This window comes from Prionailurus viverrinus, chromosome B2 (genome assembly GCF_022837055.1).
Source record: "Prionailurus viverrinus isolate Anna chromosome B2, UM_Priviv_1.0, whole genome shotgun sequence".
In the NCBI taxonomy this organism is placed as follows: Eukaryota; Metazoa; Chordata; class Mammalia; order Carnivora; family Felidae; genus Prionailurus; species Prionailurus viverrinus.
The window spans coordinates 113,590,611-113,614,160 of NC_062565.1; the positions used below are offsets into that span (position 1 = coordinate 113,590,611).

The 23,550-nt window shown below is 38.8% G+C and overlaps 1 long non-coding RNA gene across 1 annotated transcript; it reads left to right on the forward strand.

Annotated features, from left to right (window-relative positions):
* Positions 1-717: 717 nt before the first annotated feature.
* LOC125165163 (uncharacterized) lies at positions 718-13,631 on the forward strand. Its single transcript, XR_007151999.1, has 3 exons — positions 718-763; positions 12,156-12,329; positions 13,571-13,631. It is a non-coding gene; the product is annotated as an uncharacterized LOC125165163 (long non-coding RNA).
* The last annotated feature ends 9,919 nt before the right edge of the window (positions 13,632-23,550 follow it).

A 23,550-nucleotide genomic window follows, 5' to 3' on the forward strand; every position in this document is an offset into this window, starting at 1 on the left:
CCTCTAGGTGATTTTGATGCATGCTAAAATTTACAAACCATTGTCCTAGATAAATTGAAGCCTGAGGCAGGGATTTCTCAAATAGAATATGCACGATTTTACCAAAGCACACCAGCCCCTTTTAATACTTATCGCTTTTGTCAGCACAGCACACAGCCCAGAGAGACCAAAAGATGACTTAAAATGAGATCGTTAACTTTCAACAGTTTAACAAATGATAGTCATACTTCTACTAAGAGGTCATTTTTATTAAATTTAAAATATCTTGCACATAATAGACTCTCAATATGTATTTGATCATTTATTGACTTTCAAATTTTTCAGAGACATATTATAGTTAAACACGCAAAGAATTAAATGTTGTTAGTGGGTGCTGTTGGTGACTCTCCCAAATTGCCATTACCGGCCAGGGTGCCCATTCCCTCAGCTGCTGCCAGTGGTGAGGTAAAGACTGACCTCTGTCATATTCTCCAGACACTTGCCTTGGGCTCTCTGGTGCCACTTCACTAGGAAGCGTAGGGAGTTCACATCACCCCCATCACCACATCACTGCCTACATCGCCTTCACCACAGCCACCATCATTGCCATCACCGCCTTCACCACAGCCACAACTCTTAACCGCCATCACCTCCTTCACAATGGCCACCATCACAGCCATCACCACCTTCCCCACTATTATTACACCCACAACCTTCCTCCTCATTCCCAGCAGATGACCAATACTGATAGGAAGATGAGAAAGGCTGGTCCCTTTGTGTCAAGGTGAGGCAACCCTGCAGTGAGATTTAAACTTCCCACAGTCAGATCAAGGATCACCTCCTTGCCTGGCTCCTTTCTCCTTCCCCTTCCTTAACTTGCTCCACACTCTCCCTCACAAGAGTTTCCCCAAGACTGGATTCACATAGGAATGAATCCCTGTCTGAGGAGCTCCCTTTGGGCAACTTCACCGAGACAACTGTATTAGAGTTTCTTCCTTTATGTTTTATCTACTGAAAATTTTAAATAGAGTCTTATCATTACCCAATCAAGTGCAGAATGCTTCTCTCCGTCATCAAGCCACTGATTAGGAAGTAATGCAAAATAACTTAATAATATCCCAAATAAAACATATATAACAGGGTAAATCTGTACATATTCAGCTATTCTAGAACAATGTTAACAGTAGCCAGTGAAATGGAACTAACATCAAATCTTCCAGAGAACCAGGGGAGAGGCGTGTTCATCTGTTGAGGTTAGAACAATGGTTTTTAATCATTTGGAATTCTGGAAGTTTCTAAGAATTTGGTGAAAGTTAAGGATCCTCTCTCATAAATAGGTACAAAAACACATGTACACAAAATTTTGCATGAATTTTCAAAAATTTTGTTAGTTTTCTGAAGTAAATTCTAAATTCTAGGTAAAGAATTGTTAGATCATAGTAATAAAACCCCATAATATGAAGGATTGAAAATTGCTTCTATTTAGTGCCAATAAGCTAGTTCTAATGATATTTTTAATTTTTATTTAATATTCTATATTTAAAATATGGGGCAAAATCTAGTAACATTCAATCCAAAGACAGGCTTCTCAGTCTTTCCTCCCAGGCACCGTGGGCCCACCTGTCCCCCGAGTCTGCCTGCACAGACCCTGCCTCAAGCTGTGACTCAGACACCAGGAGGCCAAGACTGCTGGCTCACAGCCATCTCAGCCCACCCCAGCCCCAAACGAGGCTGACTCTATTGCTTATAGGTCCAGAAAAAAAGCCATTTGGAATTAATACCACCTCCTCCCTGCCATGCCTTGTTACTACTCCAAACATAACACCCCCTCGAAATCTCTTCTCTTCAAAGTTCCATCTCCATACTGTCCTCTGCTTCCCCTTCTGTCTTCTATCTTCTCTCTAATCTTCCAGACCTTCCCATTCTTCCTGCTGGATCCTCCATGCCAAGATGAACAAACCTCTTTATACTCTTTACCTCTTTACTGAATGCTCATTTCCTTTACTCCCTTGCCTTAACTAAACTGGGCTTTCCTTCCAGACACAGCTAGAGCAGATGCTTCTATGCAGTCTTCCATGCTCCATGGATCAGGTAAAGGGGGTTGGTAGAAGACTTGGATTATTTTTTTTTTTTTGCACAGATCAGCACCACCCTTGTCTTCTGGCATATTCCTATCCCAACCTTATCATTCGAAAAGAGGCTTTATCTTCATCATTTATTTTAGGAAATTTCATTATGTACCTACTTATTGAGTAGAAGGCCTTACTTTAAAATTTTGAGTTGAGGGGCGCCTGAGTGGCTCAGTCAGTTGAGCATCTGACTCTTGATTTTGGTTCAGGCCATGATTCCAGAGTCCTGGCATTGAGCCCTGCATGGGAGTCCACACTGAGCATGGAATCTGCTTGGGATTCTCTCTCTCTCTCTCTCTCTCTCTCTCTCTTTCTCTCTCTCTCCCCCGCCCCACCTCTCTCCCTTGTTTGCATTCTCTCTCTATAAAATAAAACAAAATTTTAAAAAATTTAGTTGATTATATATATAACAGGTAACTTTAATATAGATGTATTAAATAGAGTTTCCTATAAGTAGGACCCGAGCCAGAGACTCCATTATACCTGACTTATTGTGGGGACATTCTCAGGAAACTCTTATAAGGGAAGGAATGAAACAGGCCAGAGAAAGGGGTTTGCTGAACAAGGGTGTGGTACTTGCCTGACTGTGGGCAGATAAGCTCTGCTGTTTAAATCTTGCTAAAGAGTTCTCCCACTTTGAGGCAGAGGGGATCAGGCAGCATTCAAGGTGCTGAATATACAGTAATAAACCAAACAGACAAAAATCTTTACTCCTATGGGGCTGCTGTTTTCTCTGGGGAGGCAAAATGAACAAACACTTAAGATGTAAGGAGGTAACAAATGTTAGGAGAAGCTAGAGAGTAGATGGGCAGGGAGCACTGTTTTGGATAGAGTGGTCAAGGAAGGCCTCTCCAGGAGGTGATATACAAATTGAGACCTGAATGTAGTGGGGAATTTAATCACACAGGCATCTGGAAAGAAAGCATTTCTGTGGAACATCAGAGGCAGAGATGTTGATCCAGAAGCACATTCGATGTCATCAAAGAAGGGCAAGAGATTTGTGTGGCATAAATGGGGACACAGTTGAAGGTCTAGCAGAACATCTGATGAGTAAGGCCTACAGGTCATAGTAAGAACCTGTTTTATTCTGAAAACAGTACTTCAGGTCCCACCTCCCTAGGCACAGTGATTGGTCCAGGGCTGGACTCTTGATCCCAAATGGACCAATCACAGCCTCCCACATTACTGGCCATAGTATTAGAGCCAATAATGCATACCTAACTGGGCTGTGCCAGAGTTCTCTGAAAATTTTCACATTAGAGCTGAGGGATAAGGGAGTGTTCTCATATGGCAAAGCTGAACAATATGAGCTGTCACATTTTTCAGAATAGAAGTCTAAAGGTGAAGAGATGCAAAATAAGTGGCAAAATGAGTGGCAGAGTAGCAAAAAGGACAGTGCCATTGGTGGGGACATCCTTAACTCTAGTCACCCATTTATTTATTTACCAATAAATTTGTCTTGGTCTGAACTAATTGGCTTTGGATTTCCATCACGTGAAAGTGAGTAGGACTTCTCCTTAGTCCTAGTGCCTCCCCAATTATAGTCCTTGTCTTCACTGGGAGGAAAATAACTATCTGCTTTAAACCATCTATTTATAGTATTTACCTTTTTTTTTTTTCTTGTTACTGTCATCTAGAAACTTCCCAGTCACTCCCTTTCATTCATTTCATTCATAAAGTGGCATGTAGTTCAAAGTGGTCCTTCTTACCCAACTCCAACATCATCTTGAATGTGTCTTTGTGAGGATTCCCTAGCCCTGGCCACATTCTTCTCAAGTTTCCTCCATACACAATACATCCATCTCTACCTTACTGGAATAGCTTGCATGGCCACACTGTGTAATATGTTATCCTTCAGAAGTGTCCCATATCAGAAGTTTTAAATAAATTCCAGGATCTCAAGCTCAATCTCATCTTTCCAAAAAGAATAAAAGTGTGGATCTGCTGATACCACACCGAACCACCTTCTTTAGGGTAAAGCAACTGAGAAGGGGAAAGAGCCTGAAAATTTCTGAGGACACTGTTTGATGTCTAACCATGTAGACTAATAAATATGCTTTGTTTTTTTTCTCAAGCCTTGGTTGGCTTTTTTGCCACTTGCAAATGATATCACTGCAAATGTCTAATTCAAGACATTTTACCAGTGCTGGGACAGTCAACCCTTTCTTCCCTGAGCAAATATACAATGTATGTTTTATCCCATATCAATATATATTTACTACTGGCTGTTCTCCTCAAGATTTCTCATATTTCAAGCGTGCTCATATTTCTAATTATTGGCCAACCACATTGTCTACAACTTGAGAAAATGAAAGCATATAACCTCATACATACATAAGCATCCATCTTAAAAACTGTAAACTTGGTCTACTAATCTTCACAAGTGAGCTTACCCACCTCTCACCTATGATTGCCTAGCTATAAGCTGGTAACTCACAAATTTTTATCCATCCCAGATCTCTCCCCACATCTTCGGAATCATAAGTCCAATACCTCCTTATATTTCAATATCTCAACTTACATGTCAGAATCAACACATCTATAGTGGAGTTCACCATCTCTCTCTTCTTCCCATATTCCTTTTCTCACTCACTATCACTACCAACCCCCAAGTGATCCAAGCTAGCCAATCATTCTCCAGTCCTGCCAATTGACTTTTGAAATATTTCTTGAATCTATGCCTGCCTTTCCACCTCATCACCTAGACCACTGCAGTAACTATCTAAAGCAGGCTTCCTTCAGTTCTGTCTTCCACCACTGTAGCAACCTCCTAACCAAAAAGCAAGCACAACCACACCACTCTCTGACAAAAATGTGTCAAAGTTTTATAGATCTAACTGAAACCAAATAAATGTTTCTGGCCATGTTGAGTTTTATGGACTACTAGAGACACTAGTTGTTCTCAAACCAAATTGAATTCTTTTTTTCCTTTTGGCCAGTTTGAATTGCTCACTTTTATTCTCCATTACAATGCCATCAAAGACTGACTACGTCTAGCTTTTGTCCATCAGAGGTTGATATTTTTTCTTCTTCTCGAGTTTCAGTTATTTGTCCCTCTCTCTATGAAGAAATGGGTTGGCATCACAACGGAACTCATGAATATAGGCTATGAGATTTAGGTCAATATGAAATATTTTGGAATGAGAGGGTGCATTACATCTAGTATGCTTGATCTTACCAAAACACAGATTTTCATGAAAACCCCAGAAACACTTGAAATGTTTCCATAAAATGGATTGAAAAGGCTCTGAAGTCTTCAAAGGGCTGCTTTAAAATGTTTTGATGAGTTACGTGTAAATGAACATGCAGATTAAATTTCCATCCTAAATCCACATGCTTTTAAATCACTGAGAAGAAAGTACTTTGCCAAACATGGTCTCGGTTTTTCTGAACTCAAAGCAATTTGCAATATTCAATAAACCTAAATGTGACAGGGTTCACCATTCCTTCATCAATCTCCTTACTAATTCAAAGCATCATCACTAACCAGCAAGTTTAAGTAAGAAAAGGAAACTGATGCAGAGTATGAGAATAAATGGAGACTGAGTCTCCGCTCATCTAAAGGAAATGATGACTGTCTGAGATCTATGGGAGTTAGTTTCTTTCTCTGTATTTCATTGAATCAAATATTGATTTAATCATCAGGTATATTTTTGAGCACCTACTACATGCCAGGCACCATTAGGGAATCAAAGAGTTGTATGGATCTCCCCTTTCCTGGGAGGTATAAAAATATATTTATTTTGGAAGCCTAAGTACAGCATCACTATCTGGAGGACAGTAATCAAGTGGACACAAGCCATGGAAAAGTGAAGTAGGAGGTAGAGAAAACATTTACATTCATATGTTCTCTGGCCTACAGAGCAGGAAACTGATGTACTGTGGTTTATGTACTACTGAGGTAGCGGAAGGGCTAAGAACCACATCCTCAACCTAGTGTCCTTCTCAGCACCTGCTAGTCCTGAATGTTCTGGATCTTAGTATCCCAGCTTCCTGGCTGACGCATCCCAGCATATCACTGGAGTTACGGAAAGTTCAGGTTGCTAAACACTGTTGACTGTCCACTGTGGAGAACCACCTGGCTCAGAAATCCACTTTCTCAGCATACAGTCTAGTGACAAAACTAAGAGAAGCTTAATTTGGGGTTTTCTAGCTTAAAATAAGTTACCAGCTCTCCCTTATTGACCATGCTGGTCAAAATTCCCTACTACCCAAACTCTCAGTCCCAAGAGCATTTGAGATTCTGCCTAATTCATGCATGGCTGCTGCTAATTAATATTTTAAATGTTTCTGAGTTCTTCCACATTTTCCTGAAATGAAATAATGTGATCATCTCACTGTCCCCCAATGCAGACCCACAAAAGAGAGGAGGAAAGTTGAGAGACTATCCTTAAAATCTTCAAAAGAGAAAGATTAAAGGGTATGGAACACTTTATTTATGGGCATTCTAAGAGCAAGGACCTCACATTCTGTATCTTTTCATACTTCCTTATAATGCATAATGCACACACACACACACATACACACACACACACACACACACACACACACACACACAAAACCACCATCTCTTAACTAACAAAACCCTGCAATACTAAAATCAAGGCTAACCAAGTAAGGAGCTGGGTAATGGAGGAGATTAGAGTGGGGGGGGGGGGGTCCCAGAGAGAAGACTCCCTGGTGACAAAATACAACTTTTTCATCTTCTATTGGTTTGTCCTTTGTTAGTCATTTTGGCAAGGTAAGAAATGAGAATATCCCCCACTTGTGTGATAATACACATGTAACTCCAAATCTCTAACACTTCCTGGACAAATTGAAAACAAACATGACAAGAGAATAAATGTAGGGAAAGAGACATGCTGTAGAAGTAAAAGAGATTTTTGGTGTGGGTCATTTTTATCAGTCCTTTCTTCAGCAACTGTCACACGGCGATTGAGTTACATTAGATATTGTGGGAATGAATTGTTACACTGGCAGCAGCCTCGTGTTAGAGAAGCTCTTCCCTAGATCAAGGGTTGCAAAATTGAACAAGAAGAAATATGCACCAAAAAATCTCTTCCAGAATGTGGAGGCTTTATTATTTCCATTGTGAGTGGTATTGCATCTTTACCACCAATTCCAAGGTCACATGCTGAATTCTCAATTTTTGACCTGCTTTTGAGCTTCACAGAACAAAGACTCACCAAATTAGACTTTCCTGGTACATAAACTACATCTTGGGAGCAAATCAGGCACCTCTGGAATCAGCATTGACTTTTTTAGGCCACGAGGACAACTACAACTGAATTAGTGCCTCTGAGGAATAAGTAGACTCTTGTCTTGATCTGAAAGAGCTATTTCAGTTTCTGAAAGAACCAGATCTAGTATTTTTTTTAATATGCTGGAAGACTGTATTCAACAGCATGTGTCAGAGAGTGATACCTGGGATTACATTCATGTCAGATCACAGCTGGACAGTTTGGTGGCCAAAGAATGTGAGAAAAAAAAGACCTGTAGTAGAGTCAATGACTTCATTGATGGATATATCCTTGAAAGATTAGTCCTATCTCTCTTCTCATACCCATTTACTTATCTGTTAAAAGTAGTGGTTTTGAGTGGGACATGAGGGACATTAGCAAGCAAGCAGGTGCACAAAAGCTCCAATCCTCATGCAGTAAGGCTACTATCAGTGGTAAAAACAACATGAGACTCTTGACCTATAGATCAAGGGATAAGAGTTGTTTCTTTTCCCCCATCTTTATCACAGAAATGTGTGGTTAGTTTGCTGGTGGAAACATTGTTAAATACCATGCATATGCTCAGCTAGATACTAAACAAATCAAGAAAAAATGATTTATTTAAACATACTTTAATTATTAAGTAATTAAAGTTTCTAGAGAAAAAAAATTTAATTTAACTAATACTTCTAAATCAGTAAACATCTTCAAACATCGTAACAATAAAAAAGAATATGGGGTGCCTGGGTGGCTCAGTTGGTTAAGCATCTGACTTCAGCTCAGGTCATGATCTCATGGTTCATGGGTTCGAGCCCCATGTTGTGCCCATGTGCTGACAGCTCAGAGCCTGGATCCTGCTTCAGATTCTGTGTCTCCCTCTCTCTCTGCCCCTCCCCATCTCACACTCTGTCTCTCTCTCTGTCTCTCTCTCTCTCTCAAAAATAAACATTAAAACATTTTTTTACAAAGAATATAAAAAATAATAAGATACTGTAAATATTACAATTACATTTTTGGATAAGAGTTGCATGCTATAAGTGCTTAATATAGTCCAGAAATTATTTTAAGCACTTTATGGTTTTAAAATATTATTTGTTCCTCACATTGAGATACATATTTTCAGAATAATAAAACTTGAAAATATTCATAGAATATCTAACCTGCTTCCTTCATTTTGTCAGTTGTCTTCATATTATACTATATTTAAAAATGTTTTTACTTAAAAAAAGACATTCATAATTCCACAACTTAATCATTGCACCAAAAAATTATATAAAGTAAGATATTAAGTCACACTTCTCCCACTCCTCTACCTAGAAGCAGTTTGAGGCCTTCCTTTTCTGATTTTTTCCTGTTTATCAAGACATCTCTATATTCTGAGAGAGAGAAAAGGAGACAGGTTTTTTTTTTATCATATTCTACTTTTTTATTCAGAAAGTGTTTTTTCAATTTACAATAAATCATTGACATTATTTGAGATAAGCAGAGAGGATCTTCATTGTTTTTAGTGGTTGCATATTACAGACCATAATCTAGTCAGTCATGCCTGTATTGACAGACAGTTAAATTCTCTTCTACTTTTTTCTACCACAAACTGAACTAAAATGAACAATCTTCCAAATATATATTTTTTATTTTATTTTATTTTATTTTATTTTATTTTATTTTATTTTATTTTATTTTATTTTTCTAGGCTCTGGGTTAGATGTTGAAAGAAGAGATTCTAGATCAAAGACCTGCCTTTTTGCTCACAGAGGAACTGATGTCCCTAGCACAGAGCCATAGAGATTAGCTTGATGTAAGCTGGAGGCCCCAGAAATGGAGAAAGAAAAGTGAACAGAGGAAATGTCAAGTGAGGAATTAGAAATCAAGGACTCACGTTTCACTCTGAGAGTTAGGAACCTGTTTATGGGTGCCTTACATGTTTCTACCAAAACCTAACCAGGGAAGAGGGGCTTTGGGACTCATCAGAGTCCCAGATCCAATGAAAGACAGGCCACGGTGAAAGCAGGGAGCCTAAGCCTAATGTTGGATTGCAGCTCTTGAGGATAGAGGAGTCGAGAGGAACTGCAATTCAGACCAGGAACAAGAAGAAAAAGAGGGCATTTCAAGAATTCACAGCAGAAAAGGTCCAGCCCTATAGCAGTGGGCAAAGGTCCCAGACAAGAGCATGCTCTGAGATGTTTCAAGATATTGCCTATTTTGTGCCCTCTCTCCTTTTCCCCCAGACTTTCTACGAAAGCTGCTACACACAAAGCCTTGTAGCAGCAACACCATGGGGAACAAAGCAAGAGAGGGATTGTCCCAAGTTTCAGGAGTGGCAAAGGCAGCAAAAGTCAGGGGTTCATTGACAAGATGGAGGCAGAGTGGAGGCAGAAGTGACCGGACCATCTTATCCACATGTACCAGAGGAAGATGAACTGGAAAAGGGAGGTGGGCTCCAGACCCTTCTGCTTTACTGAAAACAGAACTGTCCATGCAGCAGACACATGACATGGACCACAAATGTATGGCCCTATAATATGAAATCTTTTTTCATTTTAGCAAAGGTACCAAAACACATTCACCTCAAAATCCAATAGCAGCTTCAAGAGGATTTTCAGTAACTCATTCTTTACCATACAGATATTAAACTTTGATTGCCAAGTCTCTGTGCTAGCTCCAACAATCTGCCTCCAGTACTTTCCACCTCCGCCAGCTCCTCACCCATGCTCAGCCCCCCGTCTGCCACACAGCCAGCCTCCCGCTGGCCTGGAGCCACAGCTCTCTTGCTGTTGTTGCTGACTGTGCCAGTCTGCCAAATGCTCCTAGCAGCCGCACATACCCATTTGGCATGAGGGAGAGAAGGAGAGGACTTCATTTTCCCTCTACTGGATCTCTTTTTCTCTCCCTCCCTTTCCCTCAGTTGCCTTCCCCTCCCTGCACTCTCTTTCTCTCTGTCATCTCTGTCTCTCTCTCTTTCTGCAGTTCCTTGACTGCTGTAAGTCACAAAACAAAACACATTTGTATCTTCCTGTGGCTCTCTAGACTCCTATTACTGAGGGAAATATTGCCCATCCGACTTTGATGTAGTGAAAAGACAGGAAGAAACTGGTAAATTCTCTAGGGAAGACCATGTTGAAACAAACTAAGATTCTTGCAGTTAATCCTTCCATATGTCCTTGCTAACAACTGTTGCTATAAGTAATTACACCATTCCTTTAGGTTCAGCCAAAAAAACTTAGAAAATATTAATTCCAAACCCTCACTCCATCCCCTACCAAAAAATGTTTGATTATCTGATATCATGGTTGTCTTTATTAAAGTTAGATATTAAGAAGAACAGCTCACTCTCTTGCTTTTCTGTTCTATGTTAAGAGTTTGGATTCAGGGTGCAGTACTGTGTACCTCCTCTTTGAAGATAACTAAACATTATGGAGCGGGATATCTGGACTGTTCACTGTAGGTGGTGGGTTACTGGGCAATGACTTGCTGCCAGGAAAATAGCATTATTGTGAAATGAGAGGACTTTGAGGAGGCAAAATGGCATACTGGAAAGTGGACAGATTCTCTCCTCTTGAGCATCAGTTTCTTTATCACAAGGGAGGAATCATACTCACATTAGAGGATCAAATAGGCAATGTATGCAATGTGAATAGTAAAATACCTGCCCCATGAAGGGTGCTCAGGACTATGGTTCTTCACTGCTGTGGCCTGTGAGACTCTGGAATTTGTGATAGCTTACCACATTCCTATCCTTCCCTCTTACCAGGATCCATTACACTATGACTATTTGATAAATGTTTATGAGATTACTGACAATGGGCTGTGGTTTCAAGTAAAAAATAAATCATGGAATAAAATGTGGACACACGCTTATTGTGTGTCCTCTATGCACCAACAGAGTGCTGAGAGCTTTCTGTATTGTCTTCATTTGGGTTCCTTGGAAACAGATTTTGAGATGGAGAATTGCACGCAAAAGGTTTACTGGGGAGTGTTTTCAGAAGATACACCTATAAGGAAGAAAGGAGACTGGGATCATACAGAGAGAGAAGCTGATCCACAATGAAGTAACAGTTGAGACTTTAGCTTCTCATCTGAGAAACTTTGGAGCAAAAATTCCTTCACAGTTATCCTAAACTTAGGCAAGGGGCTGGATTTTCGATGTCCACTTAAGCCAGACCACCCTCTAAGAGGGAACATAACCTTGACTGGGCAGTTCCGTGCTACCAAGGGCAACTCCTATAGGAGTAGGAGATCTCAAAGTTCACAGTTGCATTTACCAAGATATCCTCAGCCCAAGTTTCAGGAACCCATTACTTTCCTAGGCCCTGATATTGGCTTAGGACGACTGACAGGATGGGAGTTCCACCTTCTCTGAAGCTCCACAACTCTTACAATTAAGTTCTGAACCTGGTCCTCCTCTCTGTCTTCCCTTCAACTGCAAGAGATTAATTTCCTTAAATGGTGCCAAAAGGGCCCTCTAATTTTCACATTCTGCCTTGAATTGGTAATTAATCACTCTAAGCCTGTCATTATCCCTCTTTGATGAATCAGTGGTGCTCAGCAACACTCATCCAATTCCAAAGTCCCTAGACTTCCAGCATATTTCCCATTACCAGGAATATATCTCCTCCCAACACATCTCAATTCAGTTTACCTCTAGTGAAAGTTTTAACAGTTACACCAGTATATCATTGTAGGGAATATATATATATATATATATTTTATATTATATTATATTATATTATATTATATTATATTATATTATATTATAATATTATATTCCTGCAAAAGTAATGGAGGTCTCTTGCCATTCAACCAAAAAATGATTCTTTTCTTCTCTTAGAGTCTATTTCTTATGATCATTCCTGGTACCAACTATCTTCAACTGAGTTCCCTTAGAAACAGACTTTGGAAATGAAATGTTGCATGCAGAAGACTTTTTGAGAAATGTTCTTAGAAAAGACACCTGTCAGGAAGTGAAAAAGGTAGGATTGAACAGAAGGAGAAGCCTATCAAGGTAAGGTTGCAACTGAGTTTCAGCAGATTCTACTGAGAGCTCTAAAGATGGGATGGCCTTTCAGAGTTGTTCCAAAATGAGGCATGGGGGACAGGTTTACAGATACCTTCAGAAGCCAAGCATTGGTTTTAGGTCACACACTGAAAGGAGATATCACCTTAGATGAGATTGTTCTCTACTGCTGAGGGCCATTCCTGGTGAGGAGAGCAGCTTCAAGCCATCAGCTTATTCCCATGAGCTTGGGTTCAGTACATCAGCCCTGAAAAGGGGATCTTGGCAGACTACTCAGTATGCATATTATTTTATCTATGCTACAACCATGTACAACTAAAAGTTTCAATCCTGATTGCTTTCCCTGCCTCCTGAAGGACAGTCTTTTTTTCCCATGAGTTACAGAGAAATTAAGCCTTTGCCTGTGGTCAAATGAACTAGTGATGATAGACATAGCAGGATCAGGCAAGTGAGTTGGGTAGGTCACTATGAATATCAAGGAAATAGTGGAGTCACAGTCTTCAGGTGAAGAATCTGAGCCAAATACAGGAAGTCTCTAGAAGAGCTTCAGCATTTAGAGTCCAAAAGTCTTATGAAACTCATTGTCAGAGCCACAATGGAAAGGCTATGATACAATTTCTCAGACACCTGCAAGAGGGCATCTGCTTGCTTTTAAGAGGAAGCAACTCAGGACAAGCTACCTAACCCATCTTTCCAGAGCAGAATTATCATCATTAAAGGGACCCTGCTGCTCTCTGTCTAAAACCATCCATTGCCCATATTCTGACAATATTATATTGCCTCATGGCTTGCAGCGTAGCAAGGGAGAGTACCAAATATCTAGGAATCTCCAGTGTCAGACCCCATCTTGTTTTCTCCTCATTTTCTCAGCATTGGGCAGACATCATGTTCACTCTCAAAGTCAGTGAAATCAGTCACAGTTCTTACTCTAGGAAAACGTGTTTGTGACATTACTTTCTCCTTCACTATCGTCTAGTGAGATATCCTTGAGAAAAGATCCACATATATTGTCACAACGACTACCAGATACTCCTTCAAAGCATATTAAAATGTAAATTAGCCCCAGAGTTTGCCAGAGACCAAGTTTGGTGGGCAAGCTCCACTTCCAAATCAACGTGGTCAGTTCACTTAGTTGGTGCTAAAGAAGCTCAGAACCACTGATTTTGTTGTGATATGGACCAATTAGCTTTCTTCTCTTCTCTAACTATTGGCCATATTCCCAAATCCAGGTAGCTTGGTCCCAGATGCAGATTGGGTCATGGGGGAACAGACCAGGCATACGAATGGACCACAAGAGAAGATCACAGCTCAAACCTCACTCCCCTGATAGCAAGTCAACAATTTTAACCTCCATAGGGAAATAAAATCACTGTGAGTAACTAAGAGTACTTAATAATTATTTGTGAAACTAATGGGCAAAATTAAATGGAGTAATTGTTCTGTGCATTTCACATGTCTGCCCTCGGCTTGTCTGTTTCCGTGTTGCATCAGATACTGAGGCTGAGCAGAATTTTCCCTCCACCTCATTCACTGGCAAAAACATATCATGTCTCAGCACACCAGGGGATACCCGGTGACCTGCTGGGGAGCGTGAGCTGGAGCAGTTCCTATGACAGCATGTGCCACTTTGCCTTAATAAAAATCACCAAACTGAAAACAGATGACAGCCACAGATGCTGAGAAACTGAAACATATAAACAGTCTCCTTTGCTTGGTATAGTTTTTTTTCTCATACAGTCACTCTTTTTTGACCAATTGGTGTGTGTGTGCTGCCCGTGTGTTAATGAAGACTGTGGGAGGCTCTTGGCCCAGTGCTGTGCACGAGGCTGTAGCCTGAAGAAAAGGCTCCCTGGGACACTGACCAGATTTGATTAAATGGCAGGGTGGTCTGCTCTAGAAGAATCCACTTCACACAGGGGGTCTCCTTTGATTATTTCCACTTTTGTCATCAGAAAGAAACATGGGAATCTGGCCTATTTTCCTGAATCTTCTTGTGTTATACCAGTTCCCCCCATCTTACACTCTCTTTCCCCTTTAGGTCACCCTATCAGTCAACAATATTTATTAAAACCCCATTGTAGGCAGACACCAGCATCAGATCCCACAGAATACAATGAAATAAGAAAACAATCCCTACCACTGAGGAACATACATACTAGTACATAGAAACCACACACAAGCATGAGGCAACCTGACATTTTGTGAAAGCCTCAGCATACTGCAGTGTAAAAAGTCATTATAAATTAGAAAGTAGAAAGCAATAAAGCACAGGCAAAAACAACAACAACAACAACAACAACAACAAAAAACAGAGTTAGGCAACACTTATGTAAACAGGCCTCCTAGAAGAGTTAAATTTTGAAGAAACCATTGCTAACATCTCCATGGACCATATCCCAAGTTGCGAATAATTCAAATTATCAAGTTCCTTTGATTCTGTCTCCGAGTTTCCTTTTGTGTTATTTTTCAAGCCTGTTTTTCCTACTACCACCACCAGGCCATAAAGCATTTTGCTCCTATCTATTTTAAGGGCCCTTCCTATATCTAGCCATCTCTCCCATTACATCTCTTTAAAGTACAATTGTCAGATTTTTTTGTAAAATATAATGACTTCCTTAAATAATTGGCTTGCTTAAGAACCAATAATGGCTCCAAGTTGCTTCTCAAAAGAGAGTGGAGGGACCACTCTTATAGAATCCAGGTTATAATCTATATACAAGTCAGCATGTACCAGCTAAGCAGTATTGAATGCTATTATTAAATTACTGTTATTGTTATTTAGGTAAATGTTTATTAAATTGCATGTACTTCTTTTCATAGAGTTGGTTTCATCATTTGCAGAGAATTGAGTCCTGAATTAAAATAATCCCCTCAAACCATGAATCTAAATCAAGTAGAAGTAAACAAAATTTAGAATCATTAGCCTAATGTCCAGAGTGAGAAAAAAAGTAAGATATACTTTTCAAATCCAGATGTACCACCCTTATCCAGATCCCCACCACATAGATGGTAAATTGATGAGGCAACAACCAGGAAATATCTTGGGCTAAAAATAGCTGATACATAAATTAACATTATGTTTCATAACCTCTCCAGCAAAGCCAGTGACATCATGATCCTTTCACCCTGGAAATTTTTTCTGTTGAGTTTTTCAGAGATAGAAGTGAATCCTTCCAAGAATTCCTACTATCACATGAACTAACCAAATCAGGAAGAGTGGATAAAGTAAGATTAAGGTCAGAAACTTTTTTGAAAAGTGTAATTCACAAGAACACCAAAATAATGAAAACAATATGGTAAGGCATAAGTAGGCAATCAGATTAATGAAGCAAAATACATGAAGTCCAAATTAGATTTTAATTACCCATGAGAATTAAGTATATATGCTATTTTAAACTAGGGATGAAAAGACTGTGCTCAGATGGATAGGTGGCCATCTTGGGGAAAAGAAATTACTTATTTTCCTATTTCACCTCTAGTTCCAAAACAAAATTCAGATATATATAAGATTTAAACATATTTTTTAAGTGAAGCAATAAAAGTCCAAAAAGAAAATATGCAAAAAAAAATTTTATAAAACAGAATGGAAGGGTAGCTGTTTGGGAAAACTGTTGCTAATTCCTCAAAAAACTAAGCACAGGTACCATATGATCCCAGGGATATTTCCAAGAGAATTGAAAATACATGTTCACACAAAAACATTTATGTGTGGGAATGCTTATAGCAGATATTATTCATGATGGGCAAAGGGTGGAAAAGACTCAAATGTCCATCAACTGATTAATATATAAACAAAATGTGGTATATCCATACAACAGAATCTTATTTGGTCAAAAGAAGTAATGAAGCACTGATACATGTTGCAACATGGATAAACTTTGAAAATAATATGTTAACTGAAAGGAGCCAGACCCAAAAAGGCCACAGATTGTATGATTCTGTTTACATGAAATGTCCAGAACAGGCATATCCATAGAGACAGAAAGAAGATCAGTGGTTGCCGGGGTCTGAGGGGAGGAGGAATGAGCAATGGCTGCTAAGTAGGGCTTGGTTTTGTTTGTTTGTTTGTTTGTTTTTTGTTTTTTGGGTTTTGTTTTTGGGTTTTTTTTTTTTGGGATAATGTAGATGGTCTCAGATTAGATAGTGGTGATGGTTGCATAACCTTGTAAATACGCTAAAAGCCACTGAATTGTGCATTAAAAAAAAAAACGAAATGGGGATAGACCAAAGAGGATGTCTCAAGAGAAATCAAAACATACATTCAAGTGAGTGACAATAAAGATTCACCATATCCAAATGTGAGGGTCACAGTTAAAACAGTGCTGAGAAGGACATTTATAGCTCTGAATGGTGACACTAGAAAAGAGGAAAAGTCTCAAATCAATCATCTAAACTCCCATCGAAAGACTCTAGACACGGAGGACAACATAAATCCAAAGCAATCAGAAGAAAAGAAATAATAAAGGTAAGGACCTAAATCAATGAAATTAAAAACAGAAAAATAAGGGAGAAAATCAGCCAAACAGAAAGTTGGTTCTTAGAAAAGAACAATAAAATTCACAAAGCATTAGCAAGGCTGACAACGAAAAGAGGCAAGGCACAAATTACCAATGTCAGGAATGAGACAGGGCATAGCACTACAGACCCTGCAGACATCAAAAAGATAAGAGAATACTATGAATAACTCTGTACACAAAGCTGATGACTTAGATGGAATGAACTAATTCTCTGAAAAGCACAAACTTCTGTTACCAACCCAATATGAAATAGTTAATTTGAATAGCTTTAAAACTATTAAGGAAATAGAGTTCCTAATTTTAAAGCTCTTAAAAAAATAAATCTCCAGGTTTATATGGTTTCACTGGACATTCTGCCAAAGGTTTAAAGAAAAATTAATAGTAATTCTACATAATCTCTTACAGAAAATACAGAGAATATTTTCCAATTCATCTAATAAAGCTAGTATTTCCCTGATACCAAAACCATACAAAGGCAATATAAAAAAAGAAAACTATAGACCACTATCTGTTAAAAATATAGACACAGAATTCCTTAACAAAATATAATCAAGTAGGATTCAACAATATCTAGAAAGAATTATACACCATGAGCAAATGGATTTGTTCCAAAGATGTAAGGAAGGTTTGTCAATATTTGAAAATCAATGTAAAAAAAAAAAATCACACAATCATATCTATCAGTGTCAAAAAAGCAGTTGATAAAATTCAACACTTAATACTGATAAAAATTTCCAGAGAACTAGGAATAGAAGAGAACTTCCTAAACACAGTACAGAACATCTACAAAACCTACAGCCAATATGTTATTTAGTAAGGATAGACTGAATCCTTTCCCACTTAAAGAAGGCAAAGATATCCACTCACATTCAACATGGCACTAGAAGTTCTAGCCACTAAATAAGGTAAGAAAAGTAAATGAAAGGCATACAGATTGGAAAGGAAGAAATAAAACTATACCTATTTGCAGAGGACATGATTTTCTGTATATAAAGACCCAAGAAATAAAAAAAAATCCTAAAACTAATAAGGATACAAGGTAAACATAAAAATTAATCATATTGCATATACTAGCAATGAACACATGGATGATGAAGTTAAAAATACAATACTATTTATAACCACTCAAAATATAAGATATTTAAATATAAATCTAGGGGCGTCTGGGTGGCTCAGTCGGTTAAGCATCCAACTTCAGCTCAGGTCATGATCTCACGGTTCATGAGTTTGAGCCCCACATCAGGCTCTGTGATGACAGCTCAGAGTCTGGAGCCTGTTTCAGATTCTGTGTCCCCCTCTCTCTCTGACCTTCCCCCACTCTCTCTCTCTCTCTCTCTGTCTCAAAAATAAATAAACATTAAACAAAATTAAATGTAAATCTAACAAAACATGTACAGAAGTTGTATGTTAAAGACTACACAATGATAGTCAGTGTGGAGAAGATCCAAATAAAAGGAAAGACATATGTGTTCATGGATTAAAAAACTCAATATAGTAAAAATGCCAATTCTCCCAAAATCAATCCAAAGGTTAGTTTCTATCAGAAGCCAAGCAAGAATTTTTTGTTACTATAAATTAGATTATTCTAAATTATATATGAGAAGGCAAAAGAACTAGGATAACTAAAAACAATTTTTAGAAAGAAGTATGGCTGGGGCACCTGGGTGGCTCAGTCGGTTGAGCGTCCAACTTGGGCTCAGGTCATGATCTCACAGTCTGTGAGTTTGAGCCCCGCATTGGGCTCTGTGCTGGCAGCTCAGAGCCTGGAGCCTGCTTCGGATTCTGTGTCTCCCTCTCTCTCTGCCTCTCCCCCGCTCATGCTCTTACTCTCTGTCAAAAATAAATCAACATTAAAAAAAATTTTTTTAAGAAGTATGACTAATCAGTCTACCCAATTTGAAGATGATTATGTAGCTAATCAAGACAATGTGGTCTTGGTGGAGTGAAAGACATAGACCAATGGAACAGAATAGACAACCTGGAAAAACCTTACACAAATATATCCAACTAATTGCTTAGAAAGGTACAAAAGCAATTCCATGGAAGAAGGATTGTTTTTTCAACAAATGGTGGAGGAACAGCTGGATATCCGTAGGTAAAAAGATGAACCTCAACCCAATCTTATACCTCATGCAAAAAATGTACATAATATGGATCACAGACTTAAATATAAAGCATAAAACTTTCATTGAAAAACACAGGAGAAAATCTTTGGTATCTAGAAAGATATCTAAAGAGTTCTAAAAACTTGCCACAAAAAGCAAGATCCTTAAAAGCAAAAATTAAAATCAAACTTCATCAAAAATTAAACACTTTTGTTCCATGAAATATCCTGTTGAAAGGATAAAAATATAAGCTATGGGCTGGGTGAAAAGATTTGCAACCCACATACCAAAGGACTAGTATATAAAATAAAGAGCTCTCACAAATCAACGTTTTTTAAATGGCCCAATTAAAAAATGAGCAATAGACAGAAACAAATATTTTATCAAAAGAAGATAGACACGGGCACCTGGGTGGCTCAGTTGGTTGAGCTTCTAACTCTTAATTTCAGTTAGGTCATGTTCTCACCGTCATGAGATCGAGCCCTTCATCTGTCTCTGAACTGACAGCACAGAATCTTCTTGGGATTATCTCTCTCTCTCTTCTCTCTCTCTCTCTCTCTCAATAAATAAATAAATTTAAAGGCACCCAGGTGGCTCAGTTGGTTAGGCATCCAACTCTTGGTTTTGGTTCAGGTCATGATTTTACAGTTTGTGAGACCAAGCCCCACATTGGGCTCCATGTTGACAGTGTGGAGCCTGTTTGGGATCTTCTCTCTCCCTCTCTCTCTGCTCCTCCCCTGCTCCTGCTCTCACTCTCTGTCTCTCAAAAGTAAATAAACTTAAAAATTTTTAATAAAGACAAATAAATAAACTTAAAAATTTTTAATAAAAATAATTTTTAAAAAGAATATAAATGCAAATAAATACAGAAGAAGTTCACCATACTAGCTATTAGGGAACTGCAAATTAAAACTATCTAAGATATCACTATACACCTATCAGAATGACTAAAATAAAAAGTAGTGACAACATCAAATGCTGGCAAGGATGCAGAGAAACTGGACCACTCATACATTTTTTTTTAATTTTTTTAAATGTTTATTTATTTTTGGGAGATAGAGAGAGACAGAGCACAAGCAGGAGAAGGGGAATGGCAGGGAGAGAGGGAGACACAGAGTCCGAAGCAGGCTCCAGGCTGTGAGCTGTCAGCATAGAGCACAACGCGGGTCTGGAACTCGAACCGCGAGACCATGACCCAAACGAAGTTGGCGTTCAACCAACGGAGCCACCTGGGCGCCCTTGAACCACTCATACATTCTTGATGGAATGTAAAATGGTCCAGCCGCTCGGAAAAACAGTTAGACATTTTGAAAAACCCTAAAAATGCACTTATAATACAATTTATCTGTTGCACTCTTAGGTCTTTATCCCAGAGAAATGAAAACTTACATTCACAGAAAAACTGCACATAAATATTCATTGTAGCTTAATTGGTAATACTCCAAGACTGGAAACAATCCAGATGTCTTTCAATGGATGAACCATTAAATAAACTGTGCTATCTCCATACCATGGAGATGTAAAAAGTAACAAACTGTTGATACATGCAACAACTTGGAAGAATCTTCAGAGACTTATGTGGAGTAAAAAAAAAAATTTTTTTTAATCAATCTCTAAAGATTATATGCTGTATGATTCCATTTATGAGTGTTTATTTTTGAGAGACAGAGTGCGAGCGGGGGAGGTGCAGAGTGAGAGAGGGACAGAGGATCCCAAGCAGGCTCCATGCTGACAGCAGAGAGCCCGATGTGGGGCTCAGATTCACAGACCATGAGACAATGACATGAGCTGAAGTCAGAAGCTCAACCTACTGAGCCACCCAGGTGCCCCTGTATCATTCCATTTACGTAACATTCTTCAAATGACAAAATTGTAGAAATGGACAACAGATTTGTGGTTGCCAGAGGTTAAGGAGGAACTAGAAGTAGGAGAGAAGTAGTATGACTATAAAACAGCAACATGAGAAATCTTCTATGGTGGTAGAACTATTTCATATATAGGCTGTATCAATGTCAATACCTTAGTTGTGGTACTAGCATTTTGCAAGATGCTACCACCAGGGAAAGAGTGAAGGTACATGGAGTCTCAGTATTATTTCCTATAACTGCATGCAAATCTGTACTTATCTCAAAGTAAAAAATTTAATTAAAAAAAAATTGAGAAGTCACTCCAAGTATGCGGTGAAACAGAAGCCATAAAAGAAAAGACTGATAGATTTGACTTTATAAAAAGAAAAAAATGTTTTAATCTACATGGCAAGCATCATGTAGGCAGAGTAACAAACAAACGAAACCTGGGGGAAATTTTGGCAAGTCATATCAATGACAAACTGTGCCTTCCTAATTATTAAATTTCCTTTAATTCCATGCTAAAAGAATACCAATTTGTTTGGGCAAGCCATGTTTGGGGGAACCAATGTATAGCCTACTTTGCATTTGGAGTGAGCATAAAACTCTCTGGCCAATAAAACATACCAAAGTCTCTTGAAAGCCTCTCTCTCATAAAAAGACAAAGTCTGACCCAAAAGAGTTCTTTCTACTTTCTTCCTCCCTGGAACTTGTTCTCAATGCCTGGAGGTGTATGACCATCTTGTGATGTAAGGACAAAGACCATTTGCTGAAATAGAAAAAGATGTCACCAGTATAGTTGATTTTCCTTAGTCTGTAGAAAAGAAAGAGACTAAGAAGCTGTTTTGGTAATCCAGTCGGGGTTATCTCAGCACTGGAAAGGAGAGGAACATTACCCATTAAAATATGGTGAAATGCAATAACCAGGCATAAAAGCCATTCCAACTGTAAAGTGGGCAGAAGTAGAATAGGCTCTACTCAAAAGGGAAATAGGGCCAGATGAGAGAAAAGTACACGTTGATCTAGAACACTGAAGCCTCAACTCTGACTCTTCCCTGAAAGCCTCATCAAGCCATCTGATTCGCAAATACTTGACTTCATTTCTTTCCTGCTAATAAAATTGATATATTTCTCTTTTTTTAATGTATGTTTGTTTGTTTGTTTATTTATTTATTTATTTATTTATTTATTTATTTATTTTGAAAGAGAGAGCAGGGGAGGGGCAGAAGGAGAGGGAGACAGATAATCCCAAGCAGGCTCCACACGGTCAGCACAGAGCCCAATGTGGAGCTCAAACTCAAGAACCTGAGATCATGACCTGAGCCGAAACCAAGAGTTGGACACTTAACTGACCGAGCCACCCAGGAGCCCCAAAATTGATATATTTCTATACTCCATGATATATTAGCATAGTCTAGATATAATGGCAAGATTTAAAAGATGATATATACTATTTGGAGAAAGGTTTCAAGAAATATATAATTTTTTTTTCATCCTTGCATTGTTCTCCATTACTGCCTAGTCTTTTTGCTTTTGGCTGCCAGTTTATAGTAATTTAAGTCAGGGCACCTGGATGGCTCGGTTGGTTAAGTGTCTGACTTTGGCTCAGGTCATGACCTCAATATGAGTTCAAGCCCCACTTTAGGCTCTGTGCTGACAGCTCAGAGCCTGGAGCCTGTTTCAGATTCTGTCTCCCTTTTTCTTTGCCCCTCCCCTGCTCGCACCCTGTCTCTCACTCTCAAAAATAAATAAACATTTTTAAAAAAAAATTTTAATAAATAAAAGTAAAGTAATTTAAGGCATACATTTTCTTGAGCTTGGCTTAGGCCAGTCATGTCTCTCCTACATCTTGAGGACCCTTTAGCACATTTTCCAGATACTAAAACCACTTAGCCTTTGTTCTAACAACCTTGGAAATTTAGCTATATAGATGTATTTGTTTTCTGATCATTCCAAGAAAAGCTTTAAGCCTTTCTGAAACACTTAGCACCCATCCGAATCAGTCTTCTTTCAACTTTTCCTTTTACATTCAGGGGCCCCAAAAGAAAGAACATAACTAGCCTTAGTGTTTGGCAGGTGACCCACCTCTCTGCCAGCTCTTCCCCGCAAGGCACACATCTCTTCCTATCCCTGCCTTTCTTAGTGCTCTGGGCACTGATCCTTGGAAAAGCTTCTGTGTGCCTATAGAATAATCATACCTCCCTGAGCAGTACAGCTCATTTATTTGCATGGTCACATTAAAGAGATTTGTTGTTTCTAAAATCCTAGCCAGATCAAGACTGCTTAGTTTTTGGTTAGTCAGAACATAATATACTTTTAAAATGGAAAATATGAAAAAATAGATTTATAGATTTATTTTTTTTATGAAATTTATTGACAAATTGGTTTCCATACAACACCCAGTGCTCATCCCAAAAGGTGCCCTCCTCAATACCCATCACCCACCCTCTCCTCCCTCCCACCCCCCATCAACCCTCAGTTTGTTCTCAGTTTTTAACAGTCTCTTATGCTTTGGCTCTCTCCCATTCTAACCTCTTTTTTTTTTTTTTCCTTCCCCTCCCCCATGGGTTCCTGTTAAGTTTCTCAGGATCCACATAAGAGTGAAACCATATGGTATCTGTCTTTCTCTGTATGGCTTATTTCACTTAACATCACACTCTCCAGTTCCATCCACGTTGCTACAAAAGGCCATATTTCATTTTTTCTCATTGCCACATAATATTCCATTGTGTATATAAAC